Genomic DNA, 20,515 nt, shown 5'->3' with positions numbered 1-20,515 from the left:
TGTCTCATTGACCAGTAGGAACCAGGCAGTATTTACAGCTATTACTGGCAAAACCATCAAACAATAAAGTAATTTTGTCAGTATTTCGTAAAGCCTGGAAAAGAAGGGTAATGACAACTGCTGGTAAAGTCTATCATAAAGTAATCTAGAATATTCTCTACATAGAAGATGCTGAAACTCCGATATTGTTTTCCAGTTCTTAACTCCTGGGATCCCTGTGCACTTCCTCCCTGGTCAGCTTAATTGTCCTTGTTACTGATACGGAGACTAATTTAAACTGTAGAAGAGGAATCATCAAAATGCAGTGAGTCAGCAAAGACTCTGTCCTCAAACTGGCCTGTGAGTGATTCACATTTCAGGAAAACATGCTAATCAGAGGAGAAAGTATGACATTTCTTCTCTTCTTTTATTTTTTGTGCTAAGTTTTAGTAACACACCCCCAGAAGCAGCCATACATGCTGGATGTAGTGTTACTGAGGAATTAAAGGAGGAAAAAAATGGTTGTCTTCCAAAGGAAGCTGTAGCTCAAGACTGTGAGACTAACCTCATGCTTCTCCTTTTTAAAAAAATAAAAATTTGCAGGACTACTATGAAAAGAGCAGCAAACTAGCAGGACAATTTTACAGATGTCAGTGCATTTAGTATGCTGGCTGGCATCCAGCTCTGTCAAAGGGGTTTTATCACAGTATCACCTTCCTATATGTCATGTTGATGCAGGAAATCTCTGATGCCTGCGGAAATAAGAACACATTCCCTCCATAGCACCTTGAATATGATGGCATGGTACGTAGGTAGAATTTGTTGTTAAGAATGATACATATTTGGAAGACTCAGAAAAGAATTATGTCCCCTATATATTTCCAGGGTATCACCTCAATGCCATGCTTTTTGCAGGGTATTCATGTGTCTTCAACATGCAAATGTTAATGCTCCATACAAATTTTCAGGCTATTTGCCATGCAACCTCTCTCTTCATCAAGCAATCCCTTAGTACATAAGAGAGGTCAGCTTTTATGAACAGCGTTGGAGAAGCTGATGATTAACAGTGAGATATACCATGCCACAATTTTTCCTTCCAATGAATCAAACTGAGTCCTTAAATTTGCATCTAATTTGATCCTCCTTTGTTTATTACATTTCACAAACACCCTCCAAAAATAGATGCTAATTATTAGATAAAAAAATCTACAAGCAATTTTTATTCATAATTAATAGAAAGATTATTTTCATTATTCACAAAGAGTGCTTTTTGGACATATACAAAATTAATCAGAAATATAGCTACATCTTTAAATATATTAAAAATATAGGTCAGATATAGCCTACAGTTCCATCAGTTATTCCTGTGGAGGCCATTTCTGTAAATTCTGAATTCATTTCCTGTGTAACACAGAAGAATGCAGTAAAGGAAAGAAATGTCACATTTCAGCTGCATAGGTTTCTACCTGGACAGCATGACACAAGTCTTTATATGGAGCTATGGAAAAGATCAGTCATATCAGAGAGAAAAGTGGTCAGCATGCAGAAGTTATCTGGAGGCAGCTACCACAGGTGGTAAAACTTCTCACAGCAAACTGATGTTTAGTGCCCCTCCTTCTAGCATTGGTTTGTGACAGCAACAGATTCATTTTAAGTTAAAACCAAGCACATTGCATCTACAGGCAGAAGTAATTCTCTTTAGTTGTATTTTCAGAACAAGCCCATTAGGCTGACTTTCCAAGACAAGACTGTCTCTTAAAATCATAGAATCATAGAATCAATCATAGAATCATTTAGGTTGGAAAAGACCTTTAAGATCATTGAGTCCAACTGTAAACCTAACACTGCCAAGTCCACCACTAAACCATGTCCTAAGTGGCGCATCTGCACGTCTTTTAAATACCTCCAAGGATGGTGACTCCACCACTTCCCTGAGCAGCCTGTTCCAATGCTTGATAGCCCTTTCAGTGAAGAAATTTTTCCTAATATCCAATCTAAACCTCCCCTGGTGCAACTTGAGGCCGTTTCCTCTCATCCTATCATTTGTTACTTTGGAAAAAAAACTGACACTCACCTCGCTACAACCTCCTTTCAGGCAGTTGTAGAGAGCAATAAGGTCTCCTCTCAGCCTCCTTTTCTCTGGACTAAACAACCCCATTTCCCTCAGCTGGTCCTCATAAGACTTGGTCTCTAGACCCTTCACCAGCTTCGTAGCTCTTCATTGCGCTCGAGCACCTCTATGTCTTCCTTGTAGTGAGGGGCCCAAAACTGAAGACTGTATTCGAGGTGTGGCCTCACCAGGGCTGAGTACAGGGGGACGATCAGTTCCCTAGTCCTGCTGGCCACACTATTTCTGATAGAAGCCAGGATGCTATTGGCCTTCTTGGCCACCTGGGCATACTGCTGGCTCATATTCAGGTGGCTGTCGACCAACACCCCCAGGTCCTTTTCCGCAGGGCAGCTTTCCAGCCACTCTTCCCCAGGTTTGTACTGTTGCATGGGGTTGTTGTGACCCAAGTGCAGGACCCAGCACTTAGCCTTGTTGAATCTCATACAATTGGCCTTGGCCCATCAATCCAGCCTCTCCAGATCCCTCTGTAGAGCCTTCCTACCCTCAAGCAGATCAACACTCCTGCTCATCTTAGTGTCATCCGCAAACTGACTGAGGGTGCACTCAATCCCCTCATCCAGATCACTGATAAAGATATTAAACAGAACTGGCCCCAGTACTGAGCCTGGGGAACACCACTTGTGATCAGCTGCCAACTGGATTTAACTCCATTCACCACCACTCTTTGGGCCTGGCCAGCCAGCCAGTTTTTACCCAATGAAGAGTACACCCATCCAAGCCATGAGCAGCCAGTTTCTCCAGGAGAATGCTGTGGTAAATGGTGTCAAAGGCTTTACTAAAGTCCAGGTAAATGACATCCACAGCCTTTTCCTCGTCCACTAAGCAGGTCATCTTTTCATAGAAGGAGATCAGGTTAGTCAAGCAGGACCTGCCTTTCATAAATCCATGCTGACTGGGCCTGATCACCTGCTTGTCCTGTACGTGCCGTGTGATGGCACTCAAGATGATCTGCTCCATAACCTTCCCTGGCACCAAGGTCAGACTGACAGACCTGTGGTTCCCTGGATCCTCCTTCCAGCCCTTCTTGTAGAGGGGTGTCATATTTGCTAACCTCCTGTCAACTGGGACCTCCCTGGTTAGCCAGGACTGCTGATAAATGATGGAAAGTGGCTTGGTGAGTACTTCTGCCAGCTGCCTCAGTACCCTTGGGTGGATCCCATCCAGCCCCATAGACTTGTGTGTGGCTAAGTGGTGTAGCAGGTCGCTAACCATTTCCCCTTGGATTATGGGGGCTTCATTCTGCTCCCCGTCCCGGTCTTCCAGCTCAGGGGGCTGGGTACCCAGAGAACAACTGGTCTTACTATTAAAGACTGAGGCAAAGAAGGCATTAAGTACCTCAGCCTTTTCCTCATCCTTTGTGACTATGTTTCCCCTGCATTCAATAAAGGATGGAGATTCTCCTTAGCCCTCCTTTTGTTGTTAATGTATTTATAGAAACATTTTTTATCGTCTATTTTGGCAGTAGCCAGATTAATTTCCAGTTGGGCTTTGGCCCTTCTAATTTTCTCCCTGCATAACCTCACGACATCTTTGTAGTCCTCCTGAGTTGCCTGCCCCTTCTTCCAAAGGATACAGTTGGCTTTCTGGGCTGCAAGTGCACATATGCACACAGGTGTGTGAAATAAGAGTTTAGAACCCTTAGTTTAAGAAGGACTTGTCACTGTCATAAATTGTAGAAACATGAAGAAACAAAAGCAAGTGGAGCAAGGAGTGCCTAGCTAGGATTAGCCATGCTGCCACTGATGTTTAGCAGGAGCATTCTGGACAGCAAGAGGGCAGTAACAGAGAACAGAATTAGTCCAGAAGATTGAACTAGAGTTACTCCTAAGGAACCTTTTATGATCACCTAGTCTGACTTCTAGTTCAATAGAAGCTCTAGGTTTTCATGAATTAATCATTGCTCAACAACGGCAAAACGCAAGGAGAAACCAGGATCTAAGGTTTAGAGACAGAGGGAGAGATGATGTGAAGTCTTTAGTACCTGGGTTTATGAGATTTTTAAAAGGAGTTCGTCAGTTTAATTTGGTTTGCTTTACATTTGAAAGATAGTACCTTACTGTAGCCTTGCCTGCTGGACTGCAAAGTCTCTGTTTACCACATTTATGCTAGTTATTAAAGGATCTACAAATTTGTTAAAATAAGTAGTTGGAACTTATTTAATTCCCCTCTGCGCTAATCATTAGTATGATTCTTACTGAATATTCTTCAGGTGAATGAAATCTTGCAGAATTTGTGGGCACCTGAACTGGGCATATTACTTCAAAATAAGTTGTACCTCTGCTAGCTTTCAAGCTCTTACTCAAGGTTCACGTTGCTACATGAATCTACATGTTACTACAAGAGCACATTAGTGACTTTTGATCACAATGTTGTACCAAGGTCTCACATTTATTTGATTATCCTTATCCATCTCCATATTTATTCAGAAACACTTCATACCAACTTAGACTCCTACACTTCAAGTCAACAGAAACTACTTTCTTTACGTCCTGATGTATCACTTTGAATATTGGTATCAAAATGGATATTGTTTGCTTGCTTTCATATTACCAGGTAATCCAGGTCCACCAGTGTATTCTTCATTATTTAAATTTTCTCTCAGTAGCTCTGTGTATTGGGATAATCTTTATTATAACAATTTTATGTTTTCTTCTAAGCCACTGATAAAAGTGCTAAATAGTGTTGGAGCAAGAACAAATCTGTGTGAAACATACCCACTTCACAGTCATTGCTAGGTTATACTTGCATTTTGAAATCTACCAGATTCTCTGTCTTTAAGATACCGTACCAGTTTCGTGTCTTTTTAAAAATGCTGCCTTAGGCCTGCCTCCTAGAAGTCTATGATAATTATTTCATTTATTTCTTTGTTAAGTAATCCTTTAAGATAATCAAGATAACCAAGACAGTAAGATATCAAGCAAACATAAAGACCTCTGTTTTCATAGAAAAAAACATTAGTAAGTGTTAACTGGATTGTCTTTCTGGTTATTCTTGCTGAGTTGAGTTTCATGTTAGTTCAGTGTTTTGGTAATGTCTATTGTCACACCTAGAAGTCCATACTTGAATATTTTTGGTTAATATTTTTCCATCCCTCTGAGACTACTCCAGTGTTCCATGATTTATTAATGATCCAGCAAAACAGCTCTTGAAAGCTTCCTTAAAAGCTGCTGCTTAACATCCATCTCAGTTCTTATTACAATTGAAAGCATTGCAATAGCTGCTCTTCACTTCATACACAACAAAGCCATAATGTGCTCTTAATAATTGTTAGATCTACCTTTTTCTCAGAAATTTCTCAATAGTATCATTAAAAGGTCTTTTGTTTCTTGTATACTTTCCAGAAAGAAAAATAAATCCTTTCATTCCCAGATGCCAATATAATCTTTGAAATTTTACTTCCCTTGTTAATTTACAGAAGTTCTACCTTCTAATTTATATTAAAGACCAACAATCCCCTTTTAGTTTTAAGTGTAATACGTCTCTTCTATGTTTTAGGAATTATTTCACTTCTCTCTGCCAGTTTATATTCTTAAACCTGTGTAACGTTCTCCAGAATTGTGGGGTTTATGAATTTTATGAAAGATCTATGAGCAGTTGCCAGTTACAATTCATATATATCTTGTTTACATTTTTCTCTAAGGTGATTTGGCTCATCATTGCTTTCAGACTTGTGAGACTAGACCTTTTAAAGTAAAAATATACAAATACTTATGCCTTAATTCTTCATCTTTATATTATATTATTATACTATACTAATACGATACTATACTATATTATAATAATTATAATCAAGTCATGCCAACTTGTAAATGAGCTACTGCTAATGTTTATCCTTTCCACCAGTTTCTTTTGCATGATAACAAGTTTAATATTCAATTTCTCCACACTGGATACAGCATTTCTTGAATGACTAGTTGCTATATCTTTTCCAGTATATATGTACATGTGTTTATTTTTAAAAATTTGATATTTTAACATTATTAGCAAGAAACCTCTAGCTTTCATCAGTCAGACTGAGTTCACAGTCTGAACTCACACACAACTTCTCAGAACATTTTAAACAGATTCTGAAGCAACTAGTCATTCTGTCTTTAGTATGATGTGGTGGTGGCTGACAGACAAGAAATGAATAGCTTACCCTTCACATTATCTATTGAAGTATTAACTCATTCAAGAACATTTCAGTCCAAGCTAGCAGTCCTGCTGAAAGAAAAAAAAACCAAGCCTTTTTTTACATTGAATGTCATTCCCTCTCCTCTCTTGTGGACAGAGCTCTTTTCTTAAAAGAAAAAAAAAAGTAAAATGAAAAGTGAAAAATAATATGAAATGAGCTCTAACAGTAGTTGTACATACTGAACACTGTGAAGAAATTGAAGCAATAGATTAAATTACAAAGTAGAATTTTGTTCTACTGTTCTTCCCTAAACTTGAAATATTTGTAATTATATATGAATTTCAACAGCATCTGTGTCTACATTATTCTCAAAAATGGAAGTAGGAGAAAAATTATTTGTTACCTTCAGTTAGTTTTTCCATAGAAAGATACTTTTCCCAACATAAGTAAACAAACATCTATAACTTGTGTGCTACTCATATGTTTAAAACACAGCTTTTTAATAGTTAATTCAATCAATAGGGTTGAAACCACACAAAATACTTAGCCACGGATAAAGAATTTCAAGAAAAAGAATCATTGACAGTCATAATTGTTTACTCTAGTCCATTAGTGTTGGCTAAAGTGAGACTGACCACTTTGTGTTTGAGAAATGAATACTTCTTCTCTCCAACAGATAGCTTAAAATGCAGGCTGATTACTTCCATCAGCAACTGTTTGCTGCCTGAGATGGTAAAGCTAGGACTATAGCCCTCACCAGCACCCACATAAGGAAATATTTTCATTTATAAATATGTATCTGATTGTGGACTACAGCTAGGCAAATTGTGAAGAAATGTACATTAATAATCATTCACTTGTAAGAATCAAATTGTATTAATCCATATTAATGCAAAGTAAATAATACAGTTATTTTTAAAATGTAAATTACTGAATAATTACCTCACTACTGTTGACATAGCATACACAGCTACCCACACTTGCGAAGAAGTTGTTTAAAGTAAGCAAACAACTGCTATCATAGCTGTGTGGCTCCTTTTCTTTGGCTACAAAGAAGTGGGCAAACAAACAACTCAAAAGAGGTTGGGCCAGCACTTTCCTGAGAACCACCAAACTCGCAGTTACCTCAGAGGACTACAATAAGAGATAACTAAGAGCGTGTTAAGTCTTGCTCAAACTTATAAAAGATCAGTCACACAGCTATCCTAAACAAGCACAAACATAAGTTTTCTTTGCAATTATTTTGCTTTTTAGACAAAGCTGAAGATGTGTTTTTAAGCATATCTTGTCTGCAAGGAAAAGGTATATATTTAAAAATGTTAAGTATAGTGCTAGTGATTCCTTAAAATAGGAAATTATTTAGAACTCAGAACTGCATTGTTGTATGTCTGTTTATAGATAGAAGGGGGAGATATAGCACAAAAGCAGAATGATGGCCAACCTGAAGATAAGAAGTTATTATTGTGAAAGAAATAAATGATACATTAAGTTCAGTTGTTATTGCACAAACATTATGAACAAACCATATGACAAGAGATATTACAAATGCTTCCAACAATGCTTTGACTAACAATTGTGAAATCACTAAGAAATATATATATGCTCACAGCAACGGTGTTCTTCTTACATGATGGATTGACCAGAAGAAAAAAGAGATAGACAGACACATATGATAGTTACACTTCCATTTGCATGGCTCTCTTTCATTTTCTGAAAATCTTTGTTCAGTGGGAAGGGGAATGCAATCAGAAAGGGGCGCTCCATGAACCGTATCCTGCTCAGCTTATTCTTATGAGGAGTTATAGCACCATTATAACCACAGACTTGATCTGGAGTCCATAAGAGTGAGCAAGTGGGATTTACCTAAAAAAATAAAAATCACAAAGCAATGTAATAACCTTCACTAAAATTGCAGTGCAGTGTTAACTTATTGTTATTCTTTGGCAGTATCCAGATTCAAACAGTGGAGAAGCAGCTTTCCAGTGCAAAGTGTCACTGACCTGAAAAGCCTTTCAGATGAGATGCAAAATAGAGATACTGATTATCCGTAGCTATTACCATTTCAGTGGCAGTTTTTGTGTATGGGGTTGTTATCACTACAGTCCTTAACACATTTTAGTTTGGGTACTCACATACTGACTGAATCCCATCTCTTTATATTCAATTGCATGTAGAGCTATTAAACTTCTGGCTCTGAACCATCATGAAATACTTGATGAATGTTTTTATACAGCTGTTGCTTTTCTTCTCAGAAGTTGCTGTAGCGTAGTGGTGGGCAAAGTGATTTACTACAAGGTATCTTTTGGGGTAAAAGGTCATATATAGTGGGTGGATAGAAATCTGCTTTCTCTTGCCTGCACCACCTGGGATGTCAAAGTATCTGCTGTCAGATAAACACCAAACTAATTGCTCCTGAGACTCTCTGACTATGTTATGCTAGACAGCTTTGGAAGGTACTAAAGTGTGTACGTATATTTATACATATATATAACTGTGGTTGTTGAAGTGAGATTTTTGAAGCACAAGACATGTATATTACTGCTTAGAACTGTCCTTTTTATTAGCAAAGCTTTATTACTTTCTCTGACTGCCACTAGTCTTAAGTGATTAGTTCATCTCTGTTCTATATAACATACATTCTACAAGACAGTGAATGGAAATCAAAATATATCAACTATATTGAAACATTTTGATAGGTCCTGATGAGCGTTTTTCAGAATTATTGTGCTATGGGAGATGTATTCTGGTTTCAGATTTTTTTTGCAGAATATTGTAATTTCCCATGAAAAAAAAAAAATCCATTAGTCCCCAACTCTATTTATGACCATCTTGTAAGACAGTCATGCTTGCAGGCCACAAAATAGCTCTAAAAACATGGAGAGCCCAACGGCTGAAAACCAACATCTGTACTGTCCTTGGAAACCTGCAGGAATTACATTCACATTCCAATGCGCTAGTGCTGAGTACCTACATCTCTACTAACAAGCAAGCTGTTGCCTCTCTGAGGATCTACAGTACCCAAGACCACAAAGATGGTCTTTCGAAATCTGCATGACAGCAAAAGGAGAGCAACCTATACATGAGACATGGATAGCAAAAACCCATTCTAGTTGATAAGGCTATTTGATTGTCTGAAAACAACAGGGAGTCTGACAGTCCAGGAATCTAAAAGACATGTAACAAGCATATATCATCAGTTAGAGAAGCAAAAATAGTAATTACTGCATCTTCAGTTCCTTTATTCATTTCAGTCTTGTCTCCCTCCATTAAAGAACTCTCCTTGACTGTCTAGTCACTGTTTTATCCTGGAAGGTACCCAAATGGATATTTAATACTTACCCATCACCTCAAGAACTTCTAACCTGTGCTTCAAGTCATGCTCAACAAAAACTTGGCCCTGACTTTAGGAAAAAAGGGATTATGGCCTTTTTTTCTTAGTAGTTACTCTCAAGCCTAAACATTCATAGACACAATGAAATTTCCTTTAAATAAGCCAAAATCTGACCTGAAGATATCCAAACATTTTTTCACACAGAGCAGATAATCCTTCATGAATAGAACACACCTGAAAAGCCAAGGAAAAGGTTCTTTCTTCTGCCTTGAAGGACATGTCCTTCAGAAGGGGGGAATATCTATCAATGTTGCCATACTGACACTATTTCCCTTACCCTACTGGGCCTACAACTGTCACATCTATTGCATGTCATATTACATCTACTGAATATAAGATATAAGCATCTTACACAAGCAGTTCCTCTTACCTGTCAGACACAAGGATCATGGTTCTTCTCGTTGTTTTGTGTTTGGCTGGTTGGTTGGTTTTTAAAAACATAATAAAATTCCAATATCCTCTGTTTATTTTGCCTACAACTGTTTACAATCTTTGTTTTTATTCTTTTTTCTTACTTTATATATAACATATATTTTAGACTTCACAATTGATCACCTTTTCACTTGGAAAGGGATACTGCGTCTACCATTGCTTATGTCTTTTATAACAGAAATTTGAAGTAAAACAGATAAAACAGGTACCAGCTAATATGAATGAATATTGCAGGGTTTACTTTTCCCACTCATTTGGCTTTCATTATCATGAATGTTTATACTTGCAGCACAGAGAAGTCCACTAAGGATATGTGGCTTTATATTATTAAAATGATGTTAGAAAGCCAGAAATAAAAAGTAGTATAATTTGGATGAACAAATTGCATGAAATGCCAAACATATCCTACTGACAATTTTACTGGCCTGTGGCATGAAAGACATTAATTAATTTATCACCACAACAGACTGGAAGAAAACCCATTGTGTTAATTGGCTTCTTGGATGAGAATCAATGACTCATTAGTCTTAACCATATCAGTCTGCTAACACTATTTTACGTCCGACGAAATAACAAGTAACATTACAGGGAATACAACATGCCACAAAGAGAATGCTTTCACTCCCTATTAACTCCACTCAGTACACACTGCTACTTGCACTGTTGTGCGTAGGGAGTAAGACTAACATCGTGAATGAGAAGGAAATGCACACCATACAGTGCATTTATTACTTCTGCTCCCATCTGTAACTGACTTTTACTCACATGGCCCTAAATATAATCAGAATTTTGCCTAGGCACCAGCTATGATGGGAATTATACTATGCTGATGTTACTGAGCCAGGGATTTCGCAGGCATTTACACGGTAAGATTTAAGGAAGAGAAAATAAAAATGTTGGAAAAAATGATTGCTTTCTTTATTCTCATTAGATATTTGTAATGGGCTCTTCAGTGGCTTAAGACTACCTTAACTGCATAGTGAGTTCACTCTCACTTCTGCAGAATACTAGAGTTTATTTTATACTAATTGTTTGGAATGATGTCTAATGGTTCATCTAATCCAGATACTGATTTTGGCCACTTATCACTGAAATATTAGATTTTTAGTCCAGATAAGGAGGATTAAAGAGAATTGCAAACTTATCCATGACATCTTATGAACTAACATGAAAGTACTGGAAGATTCACAAAAAGTGATCCAAACCATTCAGCCCACACAACTTTGCCCTGCTGATTGTACAAGACAGACTAGAATTAACCCTTCCCACTAAGACTGTGGGGAGCCACTGGGAAATGCCCAGTGCTAGTTGACTGGGGGATACAGTCCTCTGTGCTCAGTGGCCTTCTGCACCTCTTCTAGGTGGCTAACAGGACGGACAAGTGAAAATAACGGTAATAGCTATCTCTTGCATTGCAATTGAAAAATCAGGAGGCTCTGTCAGGAAGTGGGATATCCCAGTGGTGAGCCCTGTCCAGGGAGACGGAACTCATAGCTCTCAGGGAATTGCCCAAGTTTGTGCTCATACTTGGCTGTAGATTTTCTGACTGAACACACTCTTATCATCTTCAGCCAGCTGTGTGGTCAAAAAGGCAAAGATTTCGGATTCTGAAAAGGAAGACAGGAGAAGGCTTTGCTTAGCCATAGTGTTGACAGTACTCAGATAAAAGAATGCAGAACTGGGTGTCCAGAGCTATCTCTCTGGAAAATGTACATTAGCTTATGCACTGGCTAAAACTGAAAAATCAGCTAAGGAAACAGGAACCAAAACCCCTTCTGCCAGTGTCCTAGGACAGAATCAATATTTTCCTGATTTGTCTCTTTCTGAACCTTCAAAACTTGCATTTCTGTGAATTTCACAGTTTCCAGAAGCTGAAAGGGAAAATCTAATCTATGGCCTGCTTCTTTGGGGCACTGGATAAGGACAATGTGAGTTTAATCTCTTTCAGGCTGGGTAGCAATATGAACCAAGATCTTCTGCTTTGTAGTGTCTCTTAGACCTATATTTCTACAGGTGTTTGTTTTACAAACAGTAAATTATTCACCTGAATTACAGTCTCAGTTTGTGGGAAACTACCATACAAGGATTTTCCTTTTCTGTCATACAATTATCTGTCAGAATTGCCTTTTGTGAAATTTACTATGATTGGCTTTGAATTTAGTGCACTAGTTGAACTTCATCTTGATGTCAGATCTCACTGCTGTGCCGTATAATAAATCTTGTATAAAACAGTATTGAGAGAGAAATATTCTATTAGTGAGTCTATTTATTAGAAAGCTTTTCTGTTTGGTTCTCTAGAGAACATCCCAGTTAACATTGATAACATGCTGTATAAAGTAATTATTATGATTGTATGTTATAAAATAATAGTAAATAATAATTAACATGAAAATCAAAGACAGGTATCTAAAGTATGAATAAGACATATGGCATTTTATGTTGACATAAAATTATATTGAACATGAAAGACAAAGCCACTCACAGCTAAACTAAAAATAAGCTCTTATAACTTTGTCCACACCAATAGTTCACTCTATGAAGATTCATTGATTTCACTGTAGCTCTGCATGAGCAACAGGATTAATATGTGGTGTCTCCTCCAACAAAAAAAGCTCTTTGGCACATTTCCATTAAATTTTATCTTTGAACTGTTTTTGGAAACAGGCCATAAATACATGACTGTAAGAAGACCTCATCTGAAAAGCCTTCTGGTTTCTTGTTTTTCATAAGGAAGAAACTTTTTACAATGAGGGTGTGAAATGCTGGAACAGGTTGCCCAGAGAGGTGGTAGATGCATTCTGGAATGCACCTGGAAACATTCAAGGTCAGGTTGGACAAGGCTCTGAGCAACCTGATGTGGTTGAAGATGTCCCTGCTCATTGCAGGGGGGTTGGACTAGATGACCTTTAAAGGTCCCCTCCAATCCAAACTATTCTATGATTCTACAAATCTATAGAAAGTATTAAAGTAAGGCTAAATGTCAACAAACACTGACAAATTAGGTATTGCAGTGAAATGTATCTTTCCACTTACCTGTAAATAATAGGCAAGAAGAGAGGGGAATACACAGACATTTGTGAGTGAAAGAGTGAGAGAGCTTTCTGATCTGCCCAGCAGATCATTTGTCGCACACTTTCTTAACTAGGCAAATCTAGATCCCAGGTTACTTATTTTTCAGTTCAGTTTTCTTCTCTACATTTTTAACATCAATCAACAGCTTTCTTTTCTGTGCTTTTTCATACGATAATAAGAACTACATACACAATTTTGAAAAGAAAGTCAGAAGAGGATTAATGAGGGAAGCTTGCAACAGACTAACAGACTCCTAGCACGCCTGCAACAGACTAACAGACTCCTAGCACGCCTGCACTGCATAATGGGGTGCCCTGCTGAAACCATGAGCTAGTAATGATGGAGCTAGTGCTAAAACAAGAGGTTGTGGGGCAAATAAGTTCTGTACTCACCCAAATTAATCAGCCCAGACAAACCATCTGCACTGCATCAATGCAGTCACATGGATTTCAAGACTTCATGTAGTATCACTGCATATAGCACTGTGTTCTGCCAAGGGATGTAGCAGCTCAGTTCTTAGTGGTCTTCTGCACCATTCAGGGATGTAAACTTACCTTCATTCACAAGCTTGCTTAGTTCTGCACTTCTCTAAAATCTTGCCTGAAATAGCTTTGAGTAAAACTGCAAGCAGATGTAAAGAATGCTCTGAGGAGATATTTTAAGTAATCGAAATAGAATAACAGATAGATTAACCCCTTTGTAATTTAACTGAAAGAAAACTAGTTTCGGTCCTGAAACATGGTCAGGCTATGGCTATAAGGTTCCTATGGCTCATAAGAGAAAGACCATAACTGGCTATTGATTTTTTTTCCTTACATAAGATATTGAGATATTTTTTATTTAAATGTAAGAATCTTCAATGACAAATGGAGAAGGAAATAAAAGCTTATGTTTCCTTACAAGATTATATATTTTTATAGCTTAAAGAAAACACAGAATATATCGATACATGAAAACATTCAGGAAAAAATATTTGGAATGACTCAAGCAAACAATTTAACATACATTTTGTAAATATTTCAGTGTAAATTTTTACTTTTTCAACTTTTTTGTTGCAACAAAAAACAGTATTTGGTGAAATGGTAAAATTATTTAATTCCTCCCTCAGTCAGACTGTATTTTTGGACTATAATTTTATACACTTATTTATTTTTCCTTCCCTTCCTATCTTAAGCAATAAAATAATTGCTGGAATGTGTCATAGTTATCAATGTGGAAAAATCTTGTCCACTACATGTACAGATATACACTACATCTGAACTTCCAACATACTATAACCGCTAAGGATTTTGTCATTTACTGTAAAAACATCAGTGCCTCCCAGTTACTAACAGCTGATTATTATTCTTCTGCTTTATGTTCTTTTCCACTGTATTGCTGGAATTTCTTTGCTCAATGCAACAGTATCTCCAGTATAAATATCTGTCTGAAGTTATTACCATTGCAATTAAGCTGCACTACTGCCAGCACTGGGAGAGAATACTGAATACCTCTTTAGTGAAACACAGAGTAAAGATATTTTTGCTATGAAAGACAGAACTAAAAGGTATGAGAGTCTCAGGGAATACTTTGAGAGTCAGAGGGGGGAAAAAAAAGGACTCATTCAAACTCTTGACTTACGCTGTAAGCATTATTCCTTGGTACTGATACCACAATCAAGACCTTGCTTTTCCACCAAGGAGCCTTCAAAGATCATCAGAACAGAAGCAGCAGCTTACCCAGCACCAAAGAATCCTTTAACCTGTTTTTCTGCCGATTCAAAATAACGTGTAATAACGTGGGTGAAGTTTTCATCAGAGCTTGATCTTATTGCCTGACCTTTACAGAAGCTTGAAATTGCTGAAGGATCTTTAGCGTTTTCGTGTTCTATTCATCTTCTCTCCCATGCAACTCCTTTGCCATGGTGCCAATCAGAACCATCTTCAAGCTAGCCATTCCTTTAACATTGAAGACTGTGTTAGTGCCAGATGTATGGTACACTGTATGCAATGTATTGCATATTGCATGCCAAATGGTCTATGAAATACTAATATGTTGATCAAACAAATGATCTAGTATGATGTACTAGTATGTATGACATAACAAATAATCTGGACAAAACTAGTGAAGGCCTACAAAGGGTGGGTTGGAGTTGGGGTTTTATACAAACCTCTGCAGCTGTGTTTTTTCACCTAGAACATAGGAGCCCTGTAAGAAACCTCCAGGATCCTGTCCCATGCTATTGCAAGCAAATATGTAACTTAGTCCCAGTTGTTTCAGCTGTGTTTTACAAAGAACTCTGTTTTCCTCCTCTGGAACTCCTCTTGGAATGAAGCACAGTATTGGTGGAGTCAAGGCACCTTGCTGTGGCTCCTGAATTGCCAATATGGGCTGCATTCACAACCTGGCCTGAAGATTCTTCCTAGGCATGTTTCGTATAAACAGATACCCATTACCCAAAGTTAAGGATTCAACAATGGCACAAATCAAGAGCTGGCTGTATGATTCTGTGGCACTCCATCAGTTATAGTGACTGGGGTCATGGTGGCAACAGTAAGCCTACATGACCTGAGGCAGACCCTTGGCATTGAGTTTTGGCTCCTACTGGAAATCTGAACTTCATGGCTCTGATGCTGGGGCCACCCTGCCTTTTGAAAAGAGCGGCCCAGGAGAATTCAGAATAGGAAGGGAAATCCTCTTCAGATTTAAAGTCTCAGAGCCTTTATGATACTGTTTCTGACCCATTTTGTTCTCCTATCTCACCTTCTGTCAATAATGACCGGGCATTGCTGACCTGGTAAAGTAATTTTGGAAAAATATTTTATCTACTTCAGCTGTGCATGTGGAAATTTACCTGCCGGAAATGAAGAGGAGAGTCACTTAATGAGACAAAAAATACCAGGGACAGAGAAGGACAAGAAAGCTGCAAATAAAATCAAGCTTTTACATGTATGTCACAGGGTAAAGACTGCACAAATATGTCACTCAGAAAAAATGAGAGTTTGATTACGTCTGCTCTGTTCTTGCTCATTAGATGATTCTGGTATGTGCTGGGAACCTAAAGAAAGCATAGGGAATTGTTATGGGGGAGGCATACATGAAGGGCTGGACTACATCTGTTCTGCTCTTAATGAATTAGGTATGTGCTGGAGAGAAACACAAAGCTCAGATGAAGCATTTTAGATCCATTTGGGATGGGAGGACAAAAGGTGGTAGTGATCCAGATAACACCTGTTTTGAATAAGGAGAAAATAAAAGAGGCTGTCAGCAAGGACTGAAACACTTTCACTAGCTGAAGCACATGTCCTGTTCCCCTGAGTCCATGGTGCTGGGCACAGCTTGATTGGATGCCTTGGCTGGTGTAAGTGTCTCCTCTACAGAGCATGTATGTGTGTGGTAGAACAGGGACCTTCTGTCGTGGTTTAACCCCAGCTGGCAACTAAGCACCACGCAGCCGCTCGCTCACTCCCCGCTGCCCCAGTGGGATGGTGGAGAGAATCGAAAAAAAAAAGTAAAACAAGTGGGTAGAGATAAAGACAGTTTAATAGAACAGAAAAGGAAGGAAAAAAAAAATAATAGAATATACAAAACAAGTGATGCACAATATAATTGTTCACCACTCGCTGACTGGTGCCCAGCCAATCCCCGAGTCACGGAGTGCCCTGGCTAACTCCCCCCAGTTTATATACTGGGCATGACATCATATGGTATGGAATACCCCTTTGGCTCGTTTGGGTTAACTGTCCTTGCTGTGTCCCCTCCCATCTTCTTGTGCACTCCCATCCTCCACTGGCAGGGCAGTATGAGAAGCTGAAAAGTCCTTGACTTAGTATAAACACTGCTTAGCAACAACTAAAACATCAGTGTGTTATCAACATTATTCTCACCCTAAATATGAAACACAGCACTATACCAGCTACTAGGAAGAAAATTAACTTTATTCCAGCCAAAACCAGGACACCTTAGAACAGAAATTGCTATCCACCCACTATACCCTTCCCACTTATTAAATAAATGCTGGATTTCATGTCATTAAGTGGTGTGGTTCTTCTGGCTACCTCATGTGAAATTCCCCCAAGACAACATGAGTTACTGAACACCATGATAGTTCAGTATCAAGTGAAAACTTAAAATAAGCAGTCTAAACTATCCCTGAATGCTGTACAACCCACTCATCGCTGCTGACTGAAATACTCTTGCACACTCAGTCCTATGTATTATTATTTCCTAAAAAAAGGGAAGTCTCTTGAAGCTTTGCTGAATAGTGTAGAAAAAAGGGAAATCCTTGATGATGTTCATGCACTGCTCAGCAATAGCCAAAATATCAGTGTGTTATCAACACTGTTTTAGTCACATATCCAAAACACAGCATCTTATGGGCTGCTATGAAGAAAGTTAACTCCATCCCAGCCAGACCCAGTACCCAGTTACATTAGTAGTCTCTTCTGGACTACTAGTCCTAAAGCATAATACCAAGTGAAGAGTCCACATGGTGTAGAGGACATTTAGAAAGCAGGCTAACTAGAAACAAAGAGAAAATTGCCTGTTAAGTACCCAGGGAGTCTGGACTTTTGGTAAAGCCCTAACAGAATATAACATCCTCATTGATTGGTGTGAATGGATCAAAAATCAAAAGTAAATACAGCCCACAAACCTACATTGCTGTAGCCAGAGACATTTAATTTATAGCCAACCCCAAATGCCAAAGATATACTAAAGCTAACTTTTACAAAGTAAAATAAAGCCTCTTCTTTTCATGAAATTGTTTGCCACAGAGAAACAGGAACCCTACAGCATTACACCTGTCACTTTCTGCTCGATCCATAGGGTGTGCTGCAAAACTGGGAGCTGCATTCTCCCTAAGTAGCACCAGCAGTAATTAAGGAATATTGCAAAATTCAGGCAGGTCTGAAATGCCTGAATAAATGGTTCTGGGATCAATATTGTGTATAGCAGAGGTCAGGCACCTTGCTGAATATTCAAATATTTTATAAAAACACACCAAAAAAAAAAGAAAACAATTACAGGGACAGCATTCATTATTTATCATAATGAGCACAGCCCTGGGAATCTACATTTCCAGCTGCTACCCACTAATTCAGATGTCCTATTGCACTACTGGCTAGAGCCAGACTGTCCTTCTATCAGTAGGTTAATTGAGAGACACAGCACATAATGTGAATAATAACAGTCTAGGAGACATTATGATCAGCCAGTTACCCGGGTAAGAAGGTTTTAATTGCAGTTTAGAGCTGAGAAGCGCATGATTGTTAGAGAAAAAATCAAAATATAAAGAAGTGTCTCTCCCTCTTTCTTTCTTTAACAGAAACTTATGAAAACACACCTGCTTCCAGAATACACAAATACATGTTCTGAGTGGTACCTAGAGAAAATATGATTTGGCTCTTCACATAGAGTTGTCAAGCTTTCACAGAGACAATTCATGTGATACAAACATCAACAACAAAGGACCACTGTAAAACTGGTTTGTTACAGTAATACATCAAGTAGTATTAACAGCAATAGAAGATCATACGGTGTAATGAATAAATATATTTATATTTACTGTGATGTCATTATTAATAACTAACCAGGTAACCGATCAGGCTCTGATCATAAAAGAAGAGCTATTCTGTGAGACTACTTTGCCTTTTCACAGGCTTCTCTGAAGCTGCAGCACAGAGTAAGTGTTGGTATTAATCCACATAATGCTTAAAAATATTAACAATTTACCTAGTTGTGCAAGAACCTTGGGATGTTCAGCCAAACCTGCCCCTGACTGTATTTGTTCTATGCTAGAAAAGGTAGGTCTGACTTCTGAAACTTCTGTGTTTCAGTTCACCAACAATAAAAGCAGGAAATTGTTCAACTGTAGCAGTATTGTGAGGATGACTTCACCCTGGTCCTGCAACACTACCAGGATGACTTCTTAAATATGATAAGTATGTTCATGAAACCTTATGTGGCTCTACAATTAGCAAAGATATATAGCGCATATATATATATATATACACACACTACTGCAATAATCTAAAAATATTATTTTCCATTCAGGGGTTCCATTTTTAAAAACAACAGAATCCTACATATTTCTAAAAATACATAAATTGCAGCATTCTACAGTTACTATGCAGCAGTTAAAAATTCATATCTGGTGGAAACAGATACATAAAAAAATAAAAAAGCACTAGAACCGGAATCAACATATGGACAGATTAAGCATTCCAATTCTACTACTAGAATTATTCTCATAGTTTATCTAAAAATGTGCTATAATTTCAGGTATCTCAGACTATTTTTCTTTCATGATACTTACCATACGTTTGACATACAAGATGTAATGACAGCTGTGCATTCAGCAGAAAATGCAGCCTTTGTGTTTTGTGATTTTAAAGATGTAATATAGTATCTTCTCCTGTGAGTTTGTCCACAGAAAAATATTTTTTTAAATTTCTACTGGTTTTAAGTAAAGATTTATTTTTGTTGGTGATGGAAAAACCTGATAGGGAACAAGCTCATATTAATAGAGAGACAGGATTACGATTACTGGCCATGTTTTTTTTTTAAATCCTCAGCAGTTTCAATTTTGAGACTACCTATCAGAGCATAGGGAACAAAATTTATGATCTCTGCTCTTCTCAACAACAGAAATAAAATAAAATATGACAATGTAACATAATACATTCCAAGTAATACACTTCCTAGCGCCAAAATGACTTTCCAAATATGAATGCAGACCTACTGAAACTGAAGATATAAAACCATCCTGTAGGGGGTAGAAGAGAGGTCATACAGTATGCAGTGATATTTTAGAAAAGCAAAACCTAAATCTTTTCTAGGCGGTAGCTCTAGCACCTCAGATTTAGGTTGACAGAAAATCACAAGTGTCCAGTTGCTTAGGAAGACTACATTCTGTTTGCTGAATGTCTCTCTCAAAGTGAATTGGGGTTTTTCTTGAGTTTTTATGCAAAACATTTTGACAAATCTAAGAATAAGATATGAGAACAGACATCCTTCATCCATGTTAAAAACTACAATCTTATCAGCTGAGAGGAAATTATGTTTTGTTTTTGAAGAACACAGCTGAACTTTCACAGGGAATGGCAGCTGCATCAGAACTGTGTGTCTTCTAGTGCCAAGAATGTGTCTAAAATTTCACTGAAAAAGCTTAGTGTATGCATATGCTGATTACAGAAGTGCTAGACTCCTGCAGCTAATTTTTTTGGAGATTCAAATCATACTGGACGTGATACTGGGCAGCCACAAACTAGTCAGTTCTGTCATCACCATTACCATGACCTGCAACTCCAGGACATGAGAAGCACCAATGATGAAACTTAGAGCAAGGTGTCTGAGTGTCCCCTGTTCTTACCACTTCATCTGTTGATGGAAAATTATATACTTACAGCAACTACAA

This window comes from Gymnogyps californianus, chromosome Z (genome assembly GCF_018139145.2).
Source record: "Gymnogyps californianus isolate 813 chromosome Z, ASM1813914v2, whole genome shotgun sequence".
In the NCBI taxonomy this organism is placed as follows: domain Eukaryota; kingdom Metazoa; phylum Chordata; class Aves; order Accipitriformes; family Cathartidae; genus Gymnogyps; species Gymnogyps californianus.
This window is presented reverse-complemented; position numbering follows the sequence as displayed.